Source organism: Corapipo altera, unplaced genomic scaffold (genome assembly GCF_003945725.1).
Source record: "Corapipo altera isolate COAL_440 unplaced genomic scaffold, ASM394572v1 2c, whole genome shotgun sequence".
Classification (NCBI taxonomy): domain Eukaryota; kingdom Metazoa; phylum Chordata; class Aves; order Passeriformes; family Pipridae; genus Corapipo; species Corapipo altera.
Genome location: NW_020884923.1, coordinates 3,422,556 through 3,439,683, shown reverse-complemented (window position 1 = coordinate 3,439,683; position 17,128 = coordinate 3,422,556). Strand labels below are relative to the sequence as shown.

The window sequence follows — 17,128 nt, the reverse complement described above, 5'->3', positions numbered from 1 at the left end:
AGTATCTATCAGTCAGACAGGTTGGTAGGTTAAATATTAATAGGAACTTTATAGTAATCCTTAAACTCTGTAATCCTTTTGAATTTTCAGTAGGTCAGCTGCTGCATTCAGATTTGCTTGTAGCACTCACTGACTTCTGGCTAGAAGGGACTACAAGAAATGCTGAAGAAATCATGCCATTGGTAAGGTTCCATTATTCATCTTAAACATTGTAAATTGTCACTTTCCCCTAAAATATGTAATGAATTAATTTCTAAGTCTGGTTTTCAATCCAAGCAACAAGCTTGCACAGAGCATATTGACCATACTTTGACTTCTACATTAAGTCACCCAGGTATTCTCAGATAAGTCTATTTCAGACCATAAAATAATAGTAACTGAGGTTATTATGAATAAAATTGCAATATGCCTTAGAGCCTTAAAATTAGTAGAAAAATAACTAATATTGATATTAATATTTTACAATAAACATTATAACTGCAAAGAAAGCTATATTCCATCCTGCTGGAACTCAGATGATTTTATTATAAGTTATCTATTCCAATAGGTGACCATTACAATAGAAAATACAAGGGTTTCAGACCAGAACAGTTTATTTCTAAAAGTGGACCTGAAAGACCTTGATAGACTTTCACTGGGAAACTCTGTCTTATTAAATATGTGTAATATTACACATATACGAAATCTGTTTATAATTTGTTTATAATTTCTCCATGATTAATCATGGGTTTGACTTTCATGTGTTGGAGTTTGAATTTGTCTGAAAAAAAGTCACACAGAAAATGGTACCATGGAAAATGTTGTGGTTTATGCTATCTTAAAAACTGAAACAAATAAAAGTTCTGATATTACAGAATCACAGAATAGGCTGAGTTGGAAGGATCAATGAATCCAACCCTTAGCCATGCACAGGACCATCCCCCAGAGCCACATCAGTACAGAGTAGAGCAGGACAAACCCCTCCCTTGACCGTTTGGCAATGCTTTGCCTGATGCCCCAGGACACGGTTGGCTTTCCTGGCTGCCAGGGCACAGCACACTGCTGACAATTTAAAGCAAACTTGTCAGGAAGGGCACTTGGCACTGCAGGTGTATGTGCCTTTTTTCCCTTGTTCCAATAGGCTTTTCAAATTAAGGAAAGGTACAGATCCCTAAGGATGTTGGTCACTGTGCAGTTAGGAGATGGGTTCCAAGTCCACACCTAACACAGCTTCTTTGTGGTCTCGGTAGCCATGATTGGTAAATGAAACATGCTCATAACTGTTCTCTGCAAATGAATGTCTGACACAGAAGTGCAGAACTGATGAAACCCTGGTGAGTAAAAACTAATTCTGATGGTCAGACACTGTCCTTGAATTAATAGAAAGGACTGATACTTGATGACTTCCTTGGCCGTGATGGAGTCTCCTCCAGACTCACAATTTTCATTCTGTGTATTATGACAAATAGACTTAAAGGAGGTCTAGTTGTCAATAGGAAGAATTTGGGGTGTACAAGACTCTAAATATCCTAAAAACTCTTTTCCCCACCGGTAGGGAAGTTCATGGCAGCAGAAGCCTATGTGCTTAGAGAATTACATAAGGAAAACTCATTGGTTTGAGTAACTAGGAGACCTGTTTTCATATATCAAAAGGATTTGCCAAATACATTTATTCTATTAGTTTACAGTAGTATCAAAATAATCCAAGACATTCATACCTGCACCTCCTTAAAAGCACCCACAACTTCAGAGACCAGATACTTTGCGTTGACAAGCCTAGTCTTTCATTTGGATGGGTCTTCCTCTGAAAGAGGAAACACATTGGATTTGTAAATTCTCTCCTTTAGCAGTGATTGTTTTAAGCTACCCCTTTCTGCCCAGAAACGGTCATTAAAAACAAAAAAAAGGGTTGGTGAGGGGAAAAAGCATTTTTATTGATTATCTGATAGAAATAGAGAAATGTTAGCACTGTTTCTGAAAGTAGTTATGCTGCAAAAGACATTATTTTGTTTATTTAAATGCTTAGCTCAAGCAGCTTCATCCCAGGTTAAAATAACATAGCTATTGTTGCCTTAGAGTTTTTGATTTTTTAATTTTTATAGACTTTAGAAGTAGTTATGTAGTGAATGTAGATTTTAAAGCAGCTGTATTATATCCCTCACCCTTTAGCACAGTAGTTTACACATTTTCCCAACACTGTTACCTCCTTCCCATATCAAAACTCCGTTAAGTCCATTAGCTATTTAGTCTTCTTTTCAGCGTTGATTTGCAGAAAGCACCTTAACGCCTGTCCCAAGGAATGTAAACATGGACAACGGCCTTCAGGCCCAGAACTTTGGAAGGATTCCAAGGACTGTCTGTGATGAAGAGGAAGATGATGAAAGAGGGGTCCCAAATTCCCCCAGACTCAATTCCTGAAGGGGCGTGACAAGGGGCGAAATGGGGCAGAACAGGGGGGTAGATGAATGGGGACTGGGGAGGGGCCTAGAGGCCTAGAGGTGATTGGGTCCCAGGAGAGGGACAGAAACCTCAACTTAAAGTAATAGGCAAACACATGGCTAAAATATGGGGGACATCCTGTGGGAAAATAATAACATTTCTTGCTTTGCAGAGCCCTTAGTATGAGCCTATATTTCCACACAAAAAAACCCTCAAAAATAAACAAACAAACAAAAAAAAATGGATTTAAGCACATTTTCAAAGCTAAGCACTTGCTTGAGTGCTTCCTTGAATTGAAGCCAAATTGAGGGATATAAAAAACTAATAAAGAGGAAAACAGAATTATTTGAAATCTATCTAGAGTGCACTCCTAGAGATTTTGTGAAGCCTCAATTTAATATCTATGTGTTTCTGACACCAATGTAGTAACACCACAAAATGAATCTGTGAAAGCTCAGAAAATTAAAGTCTAAGGCAAAGATCTAGCATATGAATAATAGCTTACTTCATACATCAGAAAGCCAAATCTGACTTAGCTGGGCTAGAAAAATCATAATTGAAGGAGGAAAAGTTTAATTTAAGGAGATTTCACAAAAGGCATTTGAAAGAGAGTTTATGTATTAGTGATGTTATAATCCATAAAATGGAACATTTGTCTTTGTTTCACAGAGCAAGACACCTAATGAAGAAGTACATGTATGTGTTGTAAGAGATGGCTGATTTAAAGATCTGTGTGATTTCATGTTCACAGAATCACAGAATATGTTGAGTTGAAAGGGTCACACAAGGATTATTGAGTCCACTCCTTAGCCCTGCACAGGACCATCCCCAAAAGTGATACCATGTGCCTGAGAGTGTCATCCAAACAATTCTTGAACTCTGTCAGGCTTGGTGCTGTGACCACCAAATAAACTTACATAAACTGTTAGTTTATGTAATCCTGGTTATGTGACATAATTTATGATTTAAAATATTACCATTTTAAATAATCTTTTGTCAGCTAGAACATGTGCTGCCATTTAAAATGCCTATCCAGTCTGAAAAGTTTGAAGCAGATGGAAACAGAATCCATCTTCAGCTTAAACAGAAGAATTTTTTTCTCTCAAAGGAATGTGCTGTCATTTTGCTGCCTCACAGCAAGCCAGATGCCATAGGCAGTAGTCAAACTGAATCCAATGGCTAAACCTGTGAAGCTCATGCATATGATTTATTATCAATATTTTACTTGTCAGTTGTTGAAGGAGCTATAACTATATAATGGAAACTTTCATTTCCATTCCCATCGAGTTACTTGTTTGTTTCCTAATACCTCATCTCACATGGCAGATTTTCACAAATTTCACAGTCTTCTGAAAGACTGGAGCACATGCTAAAAGGTACAACAGTTGCTATCAGCAATGAAAGTTTGGGCAGGTTGTTTGAGTTGGAAAGAATACAAACATATTTATTCAAAAGCTGAGTTCAGCTTACAATCTGAGGCTGAAGGTAAAATTTGCAAAGCCCAGTAAGGTCTTTAAATGCTTCCTAAGAAATCAATATGGAGCATCTGTGTTTCTTGGTGTATATCATAAAGCTAGTTCTATGCATTATTATTCTGCATTCCACTAGGAGTTGGAAACACTCCAGTACAGATAGTTGGTTTCAAGTTACAAAACCCCCCATGAACGTAGCACCTTCCTTTCAAAATGATGGTAGACATGACAGTGGGACCAAAAAAATGTAAAAGGAAACAGGCCAGCAAGTCGAGAAAATTAATATATCAACAAACAATAGAAGTGATATGATATTTTTCCCCTTTCTAGTAGGATAACAAGACATTTTGGAAGACTCACCATTTTTGCAAGTTCAGATCTAGCAACTCTGGTTGTACCTCTGCTGCACTGTTGCTTGTCACACAGGCTTACCCTTACCATAATCCCCCTTGAGTCAGGAAAAACACTCCTCATTTGAGCAGAAGAGATGGTATTTTTCAGGTAGATGCAAAAATTTTCATCTGAAACTGTTAGCTATGCTTGCACATTTTTCTGCTACATGAGGAACCCGTTGGAGCCACCAGGCAGAGGTACTGCTTGAGGCAGAGGCCCAGAGCATCCCCCTTGGTTTGCACCATCTTGGTGCACAGCGGAATTGTCACCAGCAACCATGGCCACATTCTCTTGACAGAGATAGAGCTCAAAATACTCCACAAGTAGAAAAACAGTTACATCAACACCAAAAAAACACACTCCACAGCTGTACCACTACAGGCAATTGTGGACTGTGTGGGTAAACAAGCTTCAACTGAGACTGAGACTCTAAGAGTCTACCTTGACATAGGGCTGAAGGCACGGACACTAAATTAGTTTGTCTAATCTTGGTAAATTACCTCTGTATGCAAAATTCAGCATTATAATTATTCCCAGCAGCAATGCTTTTACCCACCTGAGAAAAGCTCATTTTATTCCAGGAAACTATTGCTAAACATGACATGAATCCCCAAGCATAAAGGAGCATATCACACTTTGATTTTAATAAATATTAACCCATGTTAAGAGGAAGAAACAGCAGCTTTGACTACAGTATAGTTATACTGCTAATAAAAGACCATTCTATACTGATTGCAATTTATATTAGATGATAATAATTTCTCGCTGTGTCTTCAAACATACAGATACTGTACAATGTATTTTTAGAAGTCCATGAATATAAACGTTCTCAAGAGATTTATAGGAAAGACTAACAGTTTATAATTTTTTAAACAGCATAAGAAATACCTTCCTCATCACATAGTTTCACCAAAATATTTACAGAAATTTTTCTTGCCACAAACCTAATCTTTTATCCATATTGCCTGTAATCAAAACAGCTTTAACATGCCACTCTCTGCAAATAAATTAGCCAACTCCTCATGCAAGTCAGAGAATTGATTAGCATGAAATAAATACTATGCTGTTCTCTTGATTCTAGGGAAATCTGACTGAATTAATTTGAAAAATCTCCTTGTGAGATACAGCAGGGAGCTCAGCAGAAAAAACATGTTGAACATCAGTAGAAAAGGACTTTTCTTGTGTTTCCTCTGAATATATATCATACCTCCAAAATAGGACAGGTTTCTCCATCCCTTTTAGTAAAACATTAAGAACATATTACAACAGTTGTAAAATATTAATAATAAATGAGCATAAAATGGGGAAAAAAGAACACAGAGTCTGAAATAAAAGACTGACTTATTTTGTCCTTCCTTTTCTCTTGCATATTTTGACTAACCTAGTTTACAAATTATAGTTTCTGAGCTTGTGCCTAAAAATAGAAATGAAGATGGGCTGGAAAAGCTTCGCCTGTCCAAGGTGAATCACACTGTACCAGTCCAGATTTATTCCCCCTCAGACTTAGCCCCACTGACTTAGCACCACCGAAATTTCTCCATGAGAAGCAGTACCGTTATCTCATCAGAAAATGACCCAGAAGCAGATCTGGGGCATATGTGGTGTTCCCGATGTGTTTCAGCCCATTCAAATGGTCTTGCTGAGCATACACAATAGCTGGGACAGTAGAGTAGGTTCAACTCGAATGCCTTCCCAGCTCTTGATGGGCTCAGGAACTTGGACCTGGATAGACTAAGCAGCAGTGCCTGCTACAAGAAGTTGGCTTTTTTATAGTTTCTCATTCTGTAAGAGAATTTGCAAGAGAGACATAAAGTCCTCTTCAGTTTTCTTTCCTGCGTTTTTTTTGTTTTATGCTAACTCCCTTTCCTGGTCTTCCTTTGTTGCAAGAGAGGAGTGACCATGTTAAGATCTACCCAGAGTCCATCTCTCCACCCCTGCTCCTGGACTGTGTAGCTCTTCCTTCTCACTCTGCTCCTGCAGGTAAAGCCACTCAACTTGTAGAAGTGAAGTGGGTATCGGTGATACACAGAAACTTCAAGAGGTTTTACAGACCCTATGATTGAAAGACGCTTTGCTCTACCAGGATTGCCTTCCTGTTGTAAAAAGCAAAGGCACTGTTTAGATGCAGCTTGGGCCTTGAAGAAAGGCTCAAGTAAGGAGAAAATTGCGTGTTGCAGCCCATGTTGTTTTATGTGTTTTGGTATCAGTATCTGTATACAAGCGAGCGTTTTGTATACTAGCAATATTTCTGACTGCACATCCTGGGTGATCTCTAGTGGTTGTGATATAAAAATGTTTTAAAGTGTGCATATTCATGATTTCTTTCCCTTAATGCCACCTCTCAGTTGTTTTTGAGATAAAGCAAGCTGAGCAGAGCCAAGATCAACCTTCGCTCATCATGCTAAGAACTGCAATATTTCTTTTCCTCACCATCTGTTACCGCAATCCAAGGACAGAAATTATAAAGTTAAAGAAATTTCCTCAAAAAAAAAAAAAAAATCGTATATTGCCTTACAAACAACAACTTCTACAAATTTTTCATGCTCTACCCGAGGAAAAGAGTACAAAATCATGGCAGCTAGTAAAAGTGATTCCACGTATCCTGTCCCCCTCCTTAAATTGTGTTTCAGTTCTGTCCTTCTTTGTGAATATTTGTAAAATGCCATGGACAGGATTTTCAGTCACCAGAGGGAGGAGGTAGATAGAGGAGAGACTTGCAAATAGAAATGAGAACACAGCAGAGTTTTTCTCGACCATGCTGTAGAACAGGAGCCAAAAAGTAAGATTAGTTTCACTGAATTATTTGGAGAACAAAAATACAACCATGCTCTAATATTTCCGCATTTCACTTTTTCCTCAGTAGGAGCTGAAGAGTAGTGTTGACAGGGTGCAGTGGAGGGTATTCTATTTTACTGGTTATTAAAACTACTACATAGTAATTGGATTGTAAGGCAGAAAATGAGATAGATATGGATATGGTAATGAAGAGTACAACTATACAAAACAACTTCAGCATCATTTTGATGTAAAACAATAACAATGTCCCATTAGTTATGAGGTCAACAATGAATTATCCCTTGGTACACTTGTTACAAAAGAAAACAATATTTTTTACTTCAGCTTCCATTACTTACCCAATACATCATTATTTGCTATGATTGTCAAGTATTTCATAAAGACTAACAGTGATTAATAAAGGCATCCAGACTAAAAAAGATTTAAAGCATTGAGCTAAATAATTCAGTGTACTTGATTTCCAGGTGACTGACGTTAATTTATTTAAAAGAAAAAAAAATATTAAAAAAGAGTAATTAATCTAAATATTACAGATATTGGATAGTATCAGAATGGGTTTACATCCTCATACGCAACTGTGACTATGTGACTATACATTCTTTTACATTCTGTGGTCTGAAATCTTAATGTTTTCTGGCTCCTGGACATGCACCAACACTTATGCAATCAGGTGAAAGAGATGTAGTAAAGGAAGACAGCAAATATGAATTTTTCAGGGATTTTATTTTTAATGATGCAAAGCTTTGCTGTAAGGTATTCTAAAATGATTATTTCCACCATAAAATTACCAATTGCTTGTTGCCAGTGTACATCTAGAATACATCAGAAGGTGTGCTTGCATGATTAATACAGATGGCCCAGGTAGTTCAGGATAAGTGCATCTGCTTGCCAGCAGGCAACTCACATGAGATTTAAGGGTGACTTGAAATCAAAGAACTTTCTTTTCCTATCCTCACTGCAACCATTCGCCTGGTGTGCTTTTCTGGTGCAGTCAAAACCTCTTTTTTTTTCAATCCACTTCCACCTGGGCTGTATATGAAGTTCGCTCCAGGTCTGACAAACTTTTGTAATGGGGATGATCAATTTCACCTTTGGCAGAAGAATTTCTCCCTAAAGGACTCATGGATCAGGACATCCCTTGGCTGTCTCAAAAGGACTCAGATATTTAGTGGCTGGCCAGCCACTTCTGAAAGAACAAGTGAGAACAAGTGAAAGAACCATTTGAAAGGATTGCTAGGCTTTCTTCCTCTTAAAATATTATATATGTATAATAAATATATAAATAGTATAACATGCTTTCAATCATTCTCTCTGAATGAAGTAAAAACTACTTCAGCAGGGTCACTTTAGAGGAAAGTGACAAAGACCTATGAGGAGAAGATAGAAGCATATTTAAATTTAAGTATAAACATCTAACCAAGGATTTACAGACAATTTATGTCTAATCAGAACTTGATGGTACTAAAAGAAATAACAACTTTAAATCCTACCATTTATCCATTTAAATTAAACATAGAAGCACTTTTGGGGTTTATAGAAATTAAATCCCTGACCCTGAATTCATGTTCCTCTGACAGGTATTGATTTTCAAGGAAATGGGATTGACCATAGTTGCTTCTAAGTGTCAGCTCTGTTTGTCAAAGCACACATGAAAAACAGAGAATAAAGAAAAATATATAATAAGTATCTCTAACACAATTTTTTTTATTTGGTAATTTTGAATTTTTTTAGAATTCTGAATTTTTTTAGACTTATTTCCATATTCAAAATATTGAAATATGTTTGCAAGCAGAGATAACAGACAGAATCCCTGCAAGTAAAACAATAGGTGAGCTTTAATGTATCATTAATGCCTGAAGGAACTGCTTGGTTTAGCTCCTGCCTCTACTCACAATGTGACAACATCAAAATTATTTTCATATGGTTATCTTTTAGATCTTTGCAATATGAATTGATCACAGCATCCTGAACTTCACCCAGATGCACAGGTTTAGAGATGGTAAAGTCACTGTTGTACAATTACACCCTTCTGTCTTTGCTTTGCATAATAGACAGACCTATCACATTTCTTTCCCACTGTAAGTGGGTATTGTATTACAATGCCCAGTTGATTATCCAGTCTGGCTCCTGAGTCTCTTTTCTACTTGTGGCCTTCTCTTCCTCCCTGACAGGGTTGCCCTGAACAAGGTGTGCAGGTGCCATGCTGTCTTGCTACCCAGGGAGAAGAGCGCACAAGAACTTTCAAAAAAAGTATGGAAAAGTGTTTTGAAATTCATTGTCTGAAAATATTTTCTCTAGAAACTTCAGAAGCTGAAAGTTTGTGAGAAACAAACCCAAAGTTAATGTGAAGGTGGATGAACAGAATTCATTGTAATCAAGTAACTGTGCAACTATTTTGGCTACATTCACTCCATCTATCAATCATCATGTCACTCGAATAAAAACAAGCCAAGAATATAACCTCCAAAGAAGGAAAACAATCTGCACTAGTTTCAGAGACCAATGTCATTAAGTATTTCCACTCATTGTGTGATACTCAATTCATAATCATAAACTACCTTAATGTCTGACGTATATAATTTAGTAGGATGAATTTGGGGTATTTGAATCCACACATATGATAATTTTGCCCTCCCAGGAAGCTGTTGCTTTAGGCAACCACTGGCTTTCCAGGTGCCTATAGCATAAGGTACACATGGTTACCAGTAGTTGGCTGTGCTGCAGAGTTTGTTTTTATTACTTTGCAGTTTCACAGAAAGGAAGAATCTATCTCAGATACCTACTTGAATGATTTTTTGCTTGCAGATAAAGTTTGTACATTAATTAGGAAATATTTTAGGGAGGTATTAGTGCTATTCAGTGAAACAGGATGATAAGGTCATGATGAGTGTGACTCAAGAAAACTGATTTGACTGACTCCCCAGCCAAATGGCTTAGGGTCTGTATCTGCCCTTCCCTCTGTGGACTGTTCTGGAATATGGGTTCTAGAAAGAAAATATTACTAGGAGTTGAATAATGAAGGTCGTAGTTTAGTTCCTATATCTTCTACAGGTTATAAAACTACTGTGCAAAAAGACTTCTTTCATATTCCTTATATCATTATACGCTGATGTAATGCTGCAGGAGAACTAGTACTTTTGAAAGTCGCTGTAATTATGGTGGAGATCTGGTGATGGTGTCAGGAAGGCTTGAAGATTTCTGATTGTTAAGGAAATAGGGACTGCATTATGTAGAGATTTGCTTCTCCTATTAAGAAACAAGTTATAAAGAGGCCCTGGATAAACTGTAACACTTTAAAGAAGGTAGTATAAGTGAATGAGAAGGGGGAAGACTAAAGAAATACATTTTATTTTTCCTGGCCCCAGAAGAAAGTTATTTCCAGAGAAATAAAAATGTAAGTTGAACAATGAGACTCAGTCTCACTGTTACATAGCAACAGAGAGGCAGATAGCATGTGTATTAAGAGTTGCTGTCACAGTCCTTCCCTGGGTAACATCTGTCAGGAGACAAAGAAACAGAAGAGTTCAGCTTGCTGCAGCACCCCATGCTCCACAGACAGGCAGGAGGCTGTACCTGATAGTGTGGAAGCCAGGTGACCACCAGCCAGATGGCCGGCTTTGCCATTCCAGGTTACCAGCCCTCTGTTGGGTCAACACAAATTAATTCCTAGGTCTCCTAGTTCGATAGAACCTGCCAAAAGTTGGTGGGTACTTTTACTACGTGAACTACTAAGGGAACTAAGGAAAAACCTGCAGCAGGAAAGAGGCAGAAACATCTCAGCAACTTTAGCTGCTGCAGTGTATCAAGTGCTCTCTATTTCTGAAACAGATTAATGCCCACTGTTTATTTGGCTCTCTTGAGAACTACAAGACTTTTGCTTTGCAGGAGTTCTGATAAGCTGCTCTTCCAAGTAAAATTCTCCTGTTTCTGTGAAATATGATGAAGAGTAAACACACTACCAACTCATTTTCACCAGGGTTTGGTGTGAAGCTCTCCATCAGCTTAACTACAGAAAGTCGAAAGAAAACAGAAGGCAAAACCCAAAACAAATGGACCCCTCTTAGGCATGACATTTTGCATACGCTGGTATTAGAAGAATGAATCACAAAATATCAACAAAATCACTCACAAATTGTATACAGCAAAAGGTAATGTTTGTTCATTTGCATACATTATGTAGTAATACCAGCAGTAACTCCATTCTGCTTAGTAAAAAATAAGCACCAAATTTTAATTTTGCAAGTCCAATTAATAAGTCACTGATCATTGCACAGCTGGAAGCAAGATCAGTTGCCCTTTACTGCCTGTTTGCTGCAGTCAAGACATTAATTCGAATTTAAATGTTTACAAAACTGGCAGTTGCACAATCAATGTTACAGCAGAACTTCTGAAAGCAATTTCTGAAGTTTTTGCTTATTTTCCAAAACACTGTTTTATTCCAGCTCCCTTACAGAGAGTAATTTTCAGCCTTTAATGATTTCTAAACACTAGGCAGTCCTTTCATGTCTAGAATTTGTTTCAATTACTGATCTGATCTGAACCCTCATTAGGTCATATATCTCATCCTCCATTTTCACTAATCAGTGAGAACAAAACAAAAAATAAAATGAGAAATTTAATAGTCTTGTCTCCATGCCTATAAAAATATCAACCTGTATCAGTATCTTTGTTATCCTAATGTCAGCTACAACAGAGAACCAGATTTTCTCTATTTGCTAGTTTTACAGGGTCTGATTAACAGTATGATCACTTTCTAATTGTCCATGGTAGGGGTCGTCTAAACAGGATGGTATTGAGTACATTATAAAACTGGGTTTATGAACTTAATGGGTGTAGAGAAAGTAGGGCTCTCAAATATGTACTTCTTCTCATAAATCTAAGAACTAAACAAAAGGATCCAACTTACTGGGAAAAAAAATAAATCATGAAATCTCTTATATTACTGAGGTATTTGATACAGGAGATGACAAATTGAGTAACAGGGTCATCTAAAGTTCTTGTTCCGGGAGTTTGCTTTGCAGCAGTTCCAGTCTTTCCTACTCTCCCGGTCCTAATACAGTTACCAACCACTGCATTTTTTCTGCATGACTTGGCAATGTTGTCTTTGTTGGCTCCTCCCTGTGTGGAGATAAGTCAAAGGGACAAAAATTAAAGAAATAATCACGGGCAGATTTTTGCCTGATGATTGAAACCACATTATTTGCCTTAATTTCTGCTGGAGCAAGGTTTTGAATCTCAAGCTGAGGCCGGCGGCTGGCACAGGGCAGATGACCAGAAGACTTGCTGAGCCAGTGTATAGACAGTGTCTTCAGGCCTGTATGCTAGTTAAAGATGCAAAACTTCTTGACTGACCTCAGTTAGAAGACCCTTTTCAGTCACATCTGCTGACTCTCTGAGGCAATCAATTCGTAGTTTGCTTTCATCAAAATGAGTTAGGTTGCTTTAATCAGTCAAAACATAGTATGTCTGCAAGTGAAGTAATTTGAGTTGAAGCAAGCACACAAACATCTCTACTGCAGGTGAGGCAATAGTGATTTCTGAGAGAAAACATAAGGTAGTAACGTAAATGATAATGTTGTCACAGGTTTTAATTTATATAATCAGTTGTAAAAAAAAATAACCACAAATTGCCTTTAAAGCATGCATGTAGGGTGCAGGAGACTGAAGCTGTGACCAATGTGTCACCTTTGTCTCAACATGTCGCAGAGATAAGTACTTTCAAAGCAGTTAACCCTTTCCCAGCCACGTTTTCAGTAGTGATTAAATCGGTATTTCAAGGACTGGCACTGATATGTGAATTGCCCCATGACAGGGGAACTCCCTCACGCAGCACAGAGAAGGCAGGATAATAGCAGGGATTGTGGCCCAAAACTACTTTATCAAATCCAGGATTAAACTGCTCTTCTCCTGGCTGTATATCAGACTTCACTTGCCTCTCTCTGGTTGCTTGCAGAGAAATGGTGACTGAGAGTTCTGTGCATTGCCAGAGGGTGGATGCTTGCTACAGCAATTACACTCAAGGGTAGTTTGGGTTTAAGTAACTGCAGTCAGTCTGCCATGTCACAGAGCAGGTATCAGCTTTGTGATGCTTGACAATGTTTCCTTTTTTTATTTCACCTTAAAAAATAATAATCATAAATAAAGCACGTTGGTCCCATTTCTCTTGTAAATCCTGGCTGTTTTCTACTGCTCTGACAACATAAACCAGCTGTACTCTCTGATGGAGCACCGAGCAGCCAGAGCATACCAATGAATCCGATCTCAGTAGTTGGTCTGCTCCCAGTAAGGTATTATTTTCTATTTGCCAGGACTAATTCTGCCATAAATACAGAACGTAAGCATTTTGCATGCACTGTGGTATTTTTTAATCTTTGATCACATCTGCATCAGGAAAAATATTCTCTTTTCTTCACAGGAATCATTGAACCTTATATGTCTGATTTCCCCCATCTACCATGTAGTTGTGTGATTACTGAAGACACATTTGACATTAATATAATGATCAAAGACTCAAAAATCATAGCTGAAGCATTTTCCAATTAGTGGGGTCAAGGATATTGACGTTTCAATAGTTTGACTGTATTTTTGAAGCATAAATATCTGGCAAACAGCCTTACACATTGTTTGACTCTTTGCAATTATATACATATTTAAAGTATTTTAAGTGCACAAAATAAAATTAGCATTAATGTCTTGTTGACCAGTGGTCTTCAGACCTTTCTCGGTAATGACTAACACTGCTCAATCAGAGGGAACATCCAATGTTTTCTTCAGCCCAGAAAGCATCCAGCTTAATTATATGTGCTTCATTTGGTCACCATTCATTTTGGAGAGTTTTGCCATTCCCTTCTTCCCCTTTCCTACGTTTTCAGTTACAAATCCAGCTTGCCATCATCTCTGCCCTTTCTTTGCAGCTCCTCCTCTTCCTGGAGTCTCAGGACACCATATTTCCTTTTCCCAAAATAGCAACCTTCTTCTAGGGGACAGGATTTCATCTGTGGTGGTGCTGGCCATCTTCTTCCTCCTTTCTTCCAATAGCCCCTGACTGTTCTTGCATTTCCCACAGGAAAGAAATACCTCACTTTCCTGCTGGGTGATACTAGGTTTTCTAAAACACTGCAGAAAGATAGATGTTTAAAAGGGCTGCTAATATTTAATGGATCTAAGAGCGCAAGTCCTCAGAGAGACTTTGAAAATCCTACCATGTGATGGCCTTGTACCTTCAACAACAGCAACTGGCTCTTTGACCTGAGTTCTGGTTCAGCCTTGCAGTGATGTCTTGCTCGTCCCTCTCTGTAAAGACTGTGCTTCGTAATTTAAGGAAAGGTAAACTCACAAGCTGAAAAGATCCTGGCAAATACTAGAAACAAACTGTCTCACCATTTTCTAATAGGAAAGCAAAAAACTAAGTAAATATTTAAAGATCTTAAACTTATTCAAACAGAAACACACAGCCTGCTGGGAGAAACTGGGAGAAACAGAGAGAAGCTGGGGTGATTTGTGCTGCCAGCCATACAGTGGCTTGTTCATGGAGCAGCTGGATCCAACCCTGGCTTTGCACAGAAAAGATGTAAATTGTGAAGGAGCCCAAGCACAGCTCAAAACAATGAGATCCACTTGCACTGTTTCAGCATTAAATAAACTGTGCTTTTAAACCCAGGAGATAAGTTTGGGAACACTCACCATTTGATCATAACCAGCTGGGAAGAAACATAGCCAGTTTCCAGTAGGCAAGAGGTCTCTCTTAGCTCAGGTGTCTCTTGATGTTGCGGACATGCCTCCACAGAGTTTCTGTAAATCACTGTTCAAACTAATTCTTTTCAATTTTGTGCTTAGATTATAAAAGCACATCAGTGCTCAGACACAGCTCTTCCTCTACCAGACCCTGGCACAGAGAAGAGATAGGGTCACAGATCCTTTCTCCCAACAGAAACAAGGCTCTTGAATTCTACCCAGAGCACATCACTAACTCAAATTAACTGTCCACAGCAAACAGTGGCTGAGACATCTGGCCATCTGGCTATCATGAGCAGCAAGTGGAATTAGCTCCTTTTTATCACATTTATCCTCTCTGGAGACCACCAACTCATTCATAGAGGAGGAAAGTGGCACTTCCTGCAATCCAAGAGCCTTTCTACATCCCACTTCTCTTATACCAACTGCCAATCTATAGAGGAAGGAATTATTTTCCCAATTAATATTACCATGAAAATCAAGCATAAGTAAAAGAAGAAATTTAAAATATGAATTACAGCAACTGCTAATACAAGAGTAAGGAAATAAATCTGCTTTCTCTGAAAGCTTTACTTTACTTTAAAGCTGTGCCTGATACACATCTTCTCTAAGACACATTTTTTGACAAAACAAGGGAATTTTTCTTATTGCTGTCAACTTTAATCCAACAACCTGGCCTTAGAATCACTTACGTTTGAGAAAATATATCTTGATGTATTAAATACATTCTTTATCACTTAATAACACAAAATCCTTTTAAGTTTCTACCCTTTTATGATATGTATCCAGTGCCTTCTTCCAATCATCTATTCAAGTCTCAATAAGTGACTTAACAAATTTCACATCCCAGTCTTTATGCATCTTAGAAAGATATGCATCACACTTGGTTTTTCATGGTGTCTCTGCTATCAGAAAGAGCATAGCTGGGAATCTCAGTTAGCTCAAATGTGCCCAAATTTGGTATTTGTAAAGATATATTTGATCATCTTTCCTCCTGGTCTTTGTGCAAAACATTGTCTGCAGATGCACAAGAAAGGCAACCCACAGCACTGGGCATCTTCAAAAATCTTTAAATACTTACTTTCCTGAGACAGACAGGCAAGAAGCACCAGGTGGTGTGGGATTCTCATGAAGAAGATAAAATAAGGCCTGTGCAAGACCTTTAATGTGCAGAGACCAAGCAAAATCTTACATAAAGATTATGATTACCCCACGCAGTTAATCATGGAGTGTTGCAATATTGTTTCTGCTCACAGAGATTGAATCCTAAGACAGAAAAATTCATGGACCCACTTTATCAGATTAGGACCAGACTGTTCTTACTTGTAGGTGCTTTTGACCATACCCCAGTTAACACCCTTTTACATCCAACATCCAATAGTGATATTTAGCAATGGACATTTAGCAATATATCAGTCGTTATTTTGATAAAAACAAATTAATAAACCACTTACTGAGTCATCCAACACAGTTCCCATGTAGTCTTGCACTATGAAGAGGACGTTGTTATAGTGGTATCTTGATCCACCAGAGAGCATCCCCAGGAAACAGGTTGTTCAGAGAATATAACTTCTCCTAAAGCATTATAAATAAACCCAGCATTTCAAATATATATGAAAAAATATTGAGAGAAAAAAAACCCAGACAAGCCAGAGAAAGGGAAACAGTTCTTCACAACCATTCACCAAAGGTATTAAACGAGTTTGGGCAGCCTTTGTGTAAATGTTATTAAATATAAAAACCTATTCCCATAAAACATATACATATTATTATTTAAGTTTTGTGTGACCTCTCTTTTGTCCTTAAAACACTGCAAAATAACAGCTTTTAATAGAGGTATTCCAAGTATGAGCTGATATATAGCTGACTGCCTCCAAAGGAGAGCTGCTTCCCTCAGCTCCTGACACCAGTAAGAATTTTCAACATGTGTCTGTCAGAAAAAAAAAAAATCCAGACACTATACAATCTTCAAGAAATGCACTGGCATCTATTTAATCTGAAGTTATTTTGGTCATGATGGGCTTTCATAGACTTGCATAACAAATAGATGTTGCCATGTTACCTTAACAGTAAAACAGATCTGGGCTTCTCTTCCTCACTTATACAATTAGCCACTGTTGTTCAGTGAAATGGAATTGTTTAACCTGTCTGGGAAACGACAAAGCATTTTTTTAACATATTTGTCTGTGTGATCACAATCCCTCAATATGCCATATTTATTCCAAACTGTATTCTATCACGTCTCCTAAGCTTTTCCAAAATCTGACTTGAGTTTCTGATATATAAAACAACTATGAAAGTTATAAAAGGAGAAA

At 37.8% G+C, this 17,128-nt stretch overlaps 1 long non-coding RNA gene across 1 annotated transcript in view; it reads right to left on the bottom strand.

Moving 5' to 3' along the window:
• Nucleotides 1-14,257, bottom strand: part of LOC113953782 — a 122,879-nt gene extending 108,622 nt beyond the window's left edge. Inside the window, exon 1 of the long non-coding RNA XR_003530018.1 lies at nucleotides 12,955-14,257. This is a non-coding gene — a long non-coding RNA (uncharacterized LOC113953782). The remainder of the gene's footprint in view (nucleotides 1-12,954) is intronic.
• Between the last annotated feature and the right edge of the window lie 2,871 nt (nucleotides 14,258-17,128).